The following is a 9,448-nucleotide window of genomic DNA, read 5'->3' as shown; positions in this document are numbered from 1 at the left end:
GGAAATAGAAAGTGAAAGCCCCATCCCACTCAACACTGCTACTAAGCCTACACCAGACAGACAGATGAACTTGATTAGATTGCTGTGGATTTTAATCTTATGACAGATGTATGTTAATAATATATGTAAATAAAATTAATTATATGTTGACTTTTGATGCCAAATTTTTGTTTATCAGTGCTTTAGTCTGTCACAATACATTTGCCTGTCCTTAAGTCCAGAGTAAGCTGATCTCATTTATTATACACACTCATGTCTATTTTCACTTCCAGTTGTGCAAGCTATCTTTCACACATTAAAATGCATAAACTATTAAAAATAAAGGTTCTTTATTAGCATCGATGGGTCCATGAAGAACCTGTAGCAACTATGGGACCTTTCCACTGAACAAAATGCTCTGTAGATTAATAAAATATTTATCACACTAAGAAAAAAAAATGTTTCTTTTAAGAATTGTTCACCGAAGGTCAAAGACTATAGAACACCCAAGATGTGTCACTCGTATAGTTTCGAATGGGGAAAATGCAACGCTCAATATGGCCGCTCTATTGAAGGAAGCCCCGCCTTCTGAGTAAAAGAGCCAATCGCTAAAGTCCTCGCGTCACTGCAGCTGCTGTTAGAAGTCCCGGTTGCTATAGAAACAGTCAGCACTCTGAGACGTGTGCTCAGGACTGCGCATGCACACTGGCTGATCTAGCCTGAAAAATAAGCTTTTTATAACGCTATTGGAGCAAATGAAACAACATTTATGAGACCATTGTCAGATTTCATATATGAATTTTAATCTTAAGCTTGGCGAACAGTTTTGGAGAATTTGATGTTTCCCCATTCAAAGAGAGAGGAGCTGCACTTGCATGCCCGAGAGGCGTTTCAAAGATGGCCGCTGAGTGACATGACTTGCCTTAAAGGGACTTTGCTGAAGAGTTATTTGGAACACCAAAAATGGTTCTTCTAATGGTTCATCTCTATGAAAACTCCCTTTTGGAACCTTTGTATATTGGCATATAAAACTGATAATGTGATATTCAGTAGCAGAACAACAAAGAGTTAAATAGCATGCAGTTTATCATTAAGTCACTGAACAATTGAACAACAAGGGGCCATATGTAAATATTTTATATAAATAAATATATAAATAAGTATTAATAGCTTTTTTATTGTCAATGTCTGAACAGCTTGTAACGAAACCTAAAAAAAATCAAAACATTCACCTTCTTCCTAGGTCGTCAATGAAAGCCTGTAGACTGATTTTTATGTGAAGGTCTCGGAACGGAAAAGATTCATATAGATAAGATAACATCACATCATTTTGATTTTTATGGCAAAAACATTCCATGACACATGAAACAACTGCTTATACAATGTTTAGGCTGTTCCACTTATACCAATGACGGAAATAAGCGCAGTTAGAATAGCAAAATACGTGGGAGACCGTTGCTATTGTGTGACTATATTGCATTGCAATAGGTAGCACTTTAAAGTTAATGATGAATCAAGACAGCACATAATTCATAATTGAAATGGTTTAATAACAGTATTTTGTTATGGTCACACTTGAAGGATGGTAAAACAAACAGTTAAATGTACCCAACATGAATGTAAAATGTTACCTGAGAGAGAGAGAGAGAGAGAGTAGAGCCCCAAGAAAAGGGCCCCAGCAAAGAAAGAGAGATTGCCAGCCAAGAAAAGAGCCAGAGTAACAGTTACAATCTTCATTTATTCCTTCCTTGACCATGTGACTATAAACCAAATGTGAGACATTCAAACTGACCAATCAGCAGATTACAGCTTCACCCACCGTACTAAAGATGTGACAATTAGCAGACCCCTGATGTATACACATGTTGGCCTACAGGCCTTGATCACAATCAGCACTTCTGTGCCTTCAGTAATTCCAAATGGCCCTTTTGTTACTGAAGATAGGTTTGGGACAGGAAAGCAGAAGTCTTTGATCATTTTCAACCATACAAGGTTAATGTCAAAAGAGCTATTCTGTACTCTATTGGCAATGTGTCATGCAAAGAAAATTCAGAAGAAAATAAAAAAGATAATTCAAACTAAAGTCTCGCAAAGCCAGATCTATATATTTTATAGTCTAACATGTACTACAGTGTAATTTGAATGACCTCATCTGTTGACTTGACGGTGGATTGCAGAGCTGGAGCAAACATGTCCATATCAGGATCATCAGATGGTTTCTTAACTGCTGGTTTCTCACCGCTGTCATCTCTGTTGTGTGTTTATTTTGTTTTTGAGAGGAAAGCGCGCAGCACATTTACATATTCATCTAAACGCCACTCTCATCAGAATGGATGGCATCTGGATGTTTGTTAACAGTATGCCACTGCCAGGGCCGGCGCGTGCCTATAGGCGAGCAGTCACCTAGGGTGGCAAAAAGGACAGAGATTTAACTTATTTTATTGGACATTTGTTTGGAATTATTGCAGTTGTATCAACAAGTTCTCACCCCATTAGTTATTCCAAATATAAATGAAATTTCCTTCATATTAGTGCTGCTCCCGCCACTTCCCCACCCACTTTTCGAGTGGCATCGTGATGCAAAACATCCTGATGTACATACAAAAATGTCATTAAAATGAATAAAACTATCTGGACATGAATACAAAAGACTTTTGCTGCTGGTGATGACTAATGACTTTTAAAACCCGATCGACACGCACTTCTGAAAGTGTTACAAACCCCTGTTAAGTTTAGCCAGAAAGGGGGATGCAGCATAAAGAGGACACATGAATCCAAATGCCAGGCGAAAATATTTATTTAAATAACGAAACATAACACAAATGGAAATGCACAAAATGAACATAGAATAACTAGCAAAGGATAATATACTTCCCCAAACCATGGAGCAACTCCAAAGTATAGAGACAACAAAAGAAATAACAAACCCAAAATTAAAGAAAAAGGAAAAGGGGTAATAAAGCTTGTTTGCTGGTGGATCTCCTTCCCTTCCATGCTCCGCTTCAGCGTCTTTTATATAGCTAGTAATCACTCATTCCATGAGACGCAGGTGCACCGGGGCGGACCTAAACAATCAGACTCAAAGAGAAAGATTAGGGGAGACATTACGTCATATGAAGGAAAATACACTCAAGGCGTAGGCCATAACACTACCCCACCTAAAAGAAGAACCTAGTCTCCTTTTTACAGAAGAGACGGGTTCTGGGTGAAGCTAACAAGTGAAAGCAAACAAGAAAAAAAAAATATGCAAACCCAGTGAAACTTAAGAAACAATTAAAAACAAACAATTACCTAGCCCCGAGAATGGGCATCAGCCACAACATTGTCAGTTCCTTTCTTATGGTGTATATCAAGGTTGTAACACTGAGCCATTAAAGCCCAACGCATCAGACGTTGGTTGTGGTTGTACATTTTATTTAAAAAAACCCAACGGGTTGTGGTCCGTGTAGACGACAATGGGAGTAGAACTATATCCAACGTACACATCAAAGTGCTGCAAAGCAAGCAATAGAGCCAGAGTCTCCTTTTCAATAGTGGAATAATTCAATTGGTGATGATTAAATTTAGCAGAAAAATAAGACACTGGATGGGATATGCCATCAGCACCATCCTGAAGCAGGACAGCTCCAACTCCGATCGCCCTGAAGTCCACCTCGAGCTTGAACGGGCGAGCTACGTCAGGAGCAGACAACACTGGAGCACTGCAAAGACTTGCACTGGAGAGACTTAGCAAACAAAAATGCATTTTGACAGAAATATCTGTAATAGCCATCCATCCCCAAAAATCGTCGCAACTCTCGCCTCGTAGCAGGTACAGGCAGGGCCGGACTGGGCCGGGAAATCTCACACTCATCCAGGCCACACAGAAAAAAAGTGTCCAAAATCACACCTTGTGGGGTACAACAGCTTGTCACTGGAGCAGTACTCTTGAAAGGACATCTTTGTACCTTTTTTACCCCTAATAGGTACATATTAGTACCTTAGAGTAGTAAGTCATACCCTTAATGTACTAATATGTAGGCCTACCTAATTAGGGGTAAAAAAGGAACAAAGATGTCCTTTTAAGAGTACTTAATCTGTATCTATCTTTTATGTTCTACTGTTAGTGTTATCTGTATGCACCAAGGGTCTGAGTTAGCTCTAAATTGGACGGGCTACGTGTAGTCTGCTTTTAGCCCACCTGGCGAAATCGAGGCGATCTGTGGTCTAATTTTAACGGCTTGGCTATAGCCCTATACCAGTAACCAGACCAGCGATGAGCATGGTCAAAATAGCCTTAAAATTGTTTACATGTAATTTTCGCCCACGCAGCTTCTTATCAAATGCAAGTAAACTTCTGAAACATTTAAATTAGCATTAGTTTATATTTTAATTATTTTACAGCATTATTAAATATAGCATTATTTATTATGCCAAAAATAATGCTAATTTAAATGTTTCAAAAGTTTGCTTGCATATGATAATATGATGTCATGCATCCCACAAGCTGTTAAATGTTACATTCATACACATGATATTATTGATATTCGGCTGTCTTTCATTTTATAAATAAAAATGCAATTACAATTCTCAAGCACTAAATGGCAATTGTAGCCCTACTGAGACATGACTACTGGCAACGCGAGACGTGAGCGTTAGAGATCAGTGTTGTATTTTGAATTTTGTTTTTACACGAGAGAGCACTACGTTTACCTGATGACTGAACAATGGCTTGTTAGATACAGAGAGAGCATTAGCTAATCGAATAGAATCTTTGTCATTGTACAAGTAACGTTAAAATAAGCTTTACTATCAATTTGGAAGTTTCAAAATAAATCTTAATACAAATGATTTAAAATGGCAATATAAAATTATCAATTATAAAAAGTTTGCAGCAGTATTAAAATAGTGCAAATATGCAGATTTAAAACCTAAACAGTACAAACAGAAAACATAATGTAATAAAGCGGTTGGGGGTGGATTTATTATTCCATGTACATTTGAGGTTAATGTGTGTACTGGGCTACTTTTTAGTTACAGCAGCTATCACTGTGTTGTTATGAAGTCAGTTGTGCCAGACAGTTTTGGAGGCAGAGACAGATTGTGGGGGGCACTAATAGGGAAAAACTTAAACTGCTGGAATAAAGAGTTTTACAGGGTTAGTGATGGAAAACTTGCAGGTCAATGGGCATCAGTGTTTAAGGTTGGTAAACACTTGTACACGGACGCATATAATACTACCCGCCTGACATTGGCATGTGTTATTCAGCTGTCAGAGTTGAAGGAAGAAACCTCAAAGACAGTGCCAGAAGGATGCTGGACAGGTAAAGCCCACAAATCTTGCCACATTAATCAAACATTGCGGTGTCAATACTAAATAAGTTACAACGCAAATCAGAAATGTAAAAAATAATTCCTTTACTGGTCATTTTGAAATGTCAAACTTTGTCTGCAATTGTTAACCACCTCAATCTGGATTATATTTTAGGGTTTTAAAAAAATTCCCTCATGTCCAAATTCAACATGAAACGGGGGTGGTCCGCTGCAGAAAGACTGCACTGTTCTCGGTCATTAGAGGTATGTGTATAAAAAACACAACACTTACCAGAGAGCTTCTCTCTTTCTTAACACACTGAATGGTGATACACAATATATCTCGTTTTTGTTTTTAGTTGGCATCGAAGCAAAAGAGAATGACTCCCTGTCACAATTACTGTAATTAAAGTAAACAATTATGCCAAGCTTTTCTTGTGCTTTTTTTTCCTTATTTGGCAGTTGCTGTGATGAACTTCCCGGCAGCAACAGAGTTGGACTTGAGGAATGCAGTTGGGAGGCATTTTAAGCAAGAAATAAAACCAATAATTAATAACTTTCTTTAAGTTCACTGTTGGTTGTTTTATTTGTTAAAAATAAACCAACAAAAGGGTTAATCTTTTTTTTTTTTTATGTTGTCATTTATCCGTAATGTTTTAATGTTAAGTGTGATAACATGCTCTTGACTTGTATTAGATTTTTTTTTCTTTTAAATATCTTAAGTTATTTAAAATATTTGATTTTCTCATTTTTATATTTTTATAATCTTAAGTTGTTAAAAATTCCAGATTTTTTTTATCATAATATTTATATTTAAGTGCATTGCATTTATAACATTTTATTTAGTCATTAATTCTTTTGTATTGTCTTAAGTTGTCCAAGTTGTTAAAAATGTTATTTTTCTTAATAAAAGCTGTATATTGAATTTGTTTGGATGGATTGCCATTTTGTTGTCTATTAGATGTATATATGTAGTCGTTTAATAGCGGCCTATTTGATGACTTGTCTATTCTTGGGCTATGGTTAGACATCTATAAAATGTTCACTGACAGCCCATATTTTGCCTTGTTTTAGCCTAGACGTCTGGGCTGTGTTTAGACGGCTAATAGATGTCTTTTAAACGCAAAATTGCCTTAAGCAATGTTTTAGAAACAGGAATTTCAAAATGTTGAGCAATAAGGAACAAATCGTCCTTTCTACACGTTTCTAACACTGCAGCACTAGGTTGATTTAAAAATGCATTTAAATCAAAAGTCGCCATAATTAATTAATGAGCAAAAACATGATGTAATAGTACAACCGACTGCGGACCTACATCTACCTAGCTGAGATCTAACTAACTCCTCTCTAGTCTTCAGAGGGTACCAACTGAGAGGCAAGCCTCTCCCCCAGGATTCATCCAAAAACAAACTAAAATAATAAACAAAACAATAAATCAGTAAACCGTTGTAAGAACTGGCGCTAGACATGGTCCCCCTGGTTTACTCTACCTACCTGGAGATCGCTGCACCACTATTATCTGCTCAACAAAACAAAATTAAACCGTTATCTCAGACGAGCCCCCAATTTATGTTACAAACCCCTGTTAAGTTTAGCCAGAAAGGGGGATGCAGCATAAAGAGGACACGTGAATCCAAATGCCAGGCGAAAATATTTATTTAAATAACAAAACGGAACATAACACAAATGCAAAACACGTATCCAAGCAAAAAAAACGGGAAACACAAATGAAAATAGAATAACTAGCAAAGGATAATGTACTTCCCAAACCACAGAGCAATTCCAAAGTATAAAGACAACAAAAGAAAAACAACAAACCCATTTTTTAATGCGCCTGAATTTTTAGCTATTTAACGGGATCTCAGTTTAATAAAACATTGTAAGTTACTAAATTATTATAGGTCACTCTGGGCCTGTATACACTTATTAAATCTTAGGCTATGCTTGCAATTGCTGTCCTGCGGCAATTATGTATTAGACCATACAGGGAATGGAGTTTGAGTGTGACCTGCCCTGTTAGAAAAAGATATCAAAACAACAACAACAAAAACTTAAAAGGCATTATTTGTTAAGTTTATGGGCATTTCCTTTAACCATAAAAGATCACAAGACAAGTTATTTAAAATATAGGTAAAACACCTGTAAAAAATCAATACAGAAAATTTCTTCATATTAACATTGTACATTGGGCCCTATTTTTACAGACTTTTACATACCAGTGAGGGTGGGATATTTTGCTAATAAAATTATATTTATATATATTTTTTTCGTTATTGATATATCATTTCATAACCCGTCCCCTACCCCTAAACATAACCAAAAACCTCTGCAAACCACTAGATTTAAATAGAAACATGATTTGGTACCTTTCTTACCAGTGAGATCCCGCTTAGTAGTTACTAGCTTATTAGTAATATTCGACACTCTTCAACAGTCTTTCAGCTGGACTGGAGACCCCTGGTCCACAGGTAATGGAGCAGAGGGTTTCAGCAAAGCTGCCATCTCCTACACTCACACATACACATTTTTAAATATGCTGTACTGCAAACACACCGTCTTTTCCCCTTAACTAACCAGGTTAATCACCCTAACATTCGCAATACACCTGATCTGCCCCAGAGGTTATGTTTTAAATAACAATTATTAATAAAGCAAATCAAATAAAAGTGAAAAGACCATTGGTGTTTATGTGCTGTCGTCATGTTTCTGAGGTCATTTGGTTCTTATGGTACAACCCAGGCTGTCATCAACAAATTAAAATACAAATGATAACTGCAGAAGTCAAGTGAAGGACAGTAATAATAGCGAAAGTAAAGGAAATGATGGTTTAGATCCTACCTGTCCGATCACTACCACTTTGTTTAAAAAAAACTTGCAAATTAACTGATCATTCAACTACACTTTCTGAAAGCTGTTAGCCAGCATGTTAATACAACAGTTTGTTAGGTTCCCATTCCAGTTTCACTACACTTGGCAATTGGCTTCTATGAACAATTTTTTTTAAACAGCAAGATTTTAGGTTAAAAATTGCTAATTCAAAAAAAATCAAAAGTTTGGAGTCAGTAAGATATTTCCTTTATTTATATGTTGTTGTTGTTGTTTATTTTTAAGAAATGTATACTTCTATTCAGCAAGGATGCATTCAATTGAAAGTGACAGTGAAGACGTTTCTAATGTTGCAAAAGATTTCTATTTCAAATAATTGCTATTCTTTTAAAATTTATATTCAGAATCATGGAAAAATATATCAAGGTTCCCACAAAAATATTAAGCAGCAAAACTATTTTTAACAGTGATAATAAAAAATATTGTGCACCAAATCAGCATATTAGAATGATTTCTGAAGGATTATGTGACACTGAAGACTGGAGTAATCACTGCTGAAAATGTAGCTTTGCCATCACAGAAATAAACTAGTTACAGGTTACTAGTATAAACAAGCTACAGGTAGTCCAAAATGCAGCGGCTAGAGTCCTTACCAGGTCAAGAAAATATGATCATATTACCCTAAATTTACAGTCTCTGCACTGGCTACCTATTAAGTTCCGTATTGTAGAAATGTAATTTTCTGTAAAGTTGCTTTGCAACGATTTGTATAGTGAAAAGTGCTATACAAATAAACTTGAACTGAATTGAATTGTTTTCCAATAAATAAATGTATGGAGTGTCTAAGTGCATATAGCTTGCCTCCTTGGCAGAGGCTATTTACACTAACTCCGCCCACCAACGTAAGGTTGGGCTAATCAACATTTCAAAAGACGCAGTAGGTAGTAAAGCGCATACCGGTGAGCAGTTGATGCGATGTCCCGAGTTCAGATCTGCCTTTTGACAAGCTCGTTCTTCTCCATTTTCCCATCACATACCAAGTCAAGTCAAGTCACCTTTATTTATATAGCGCTTTTAACAATACAGATTGTGTCAAAGCAAATTAACAGCATTAATTAGTAAAATATTGTGTCAATAATGCAAAATGACAATAGTAAACACTCAATTTTCAGTTAAAGGCAGTTCATCATTCAATTCAGTGATGATCTAACCTTGAAGTCATGAACACATGAATTAACATTTCTGCATTTGACATTGAGAGAATAGGTCGTAATTTATATATATTTTTGAGATGGAAACATGCAGTTTTACAAATGCTAGAAACGTGGCTTTCAAAGGAAAGATTGCTATC

The sequence above is a fragment of the Sinocyclocheilus anshuiensis genome, unplaced genomic scaffold, assembly GCF_001515605.1.
Source record: "Sinocyclocheilus anshuiensis isolate Anshui unplaced genomic scaffold, SAMN03320099.WGS_v1.1 scaffold781, whole genome shotgun sequence".
NCBI lineage: Eukaryota > Metazoa > Chordata > Actinopteri > Cypriniformes > Cyprinidae > Sinocyclocheilus > Sinocyclocheilus anshuiensis.
This window is presented reverse-complemented; position numbering follows the sequence as displayed.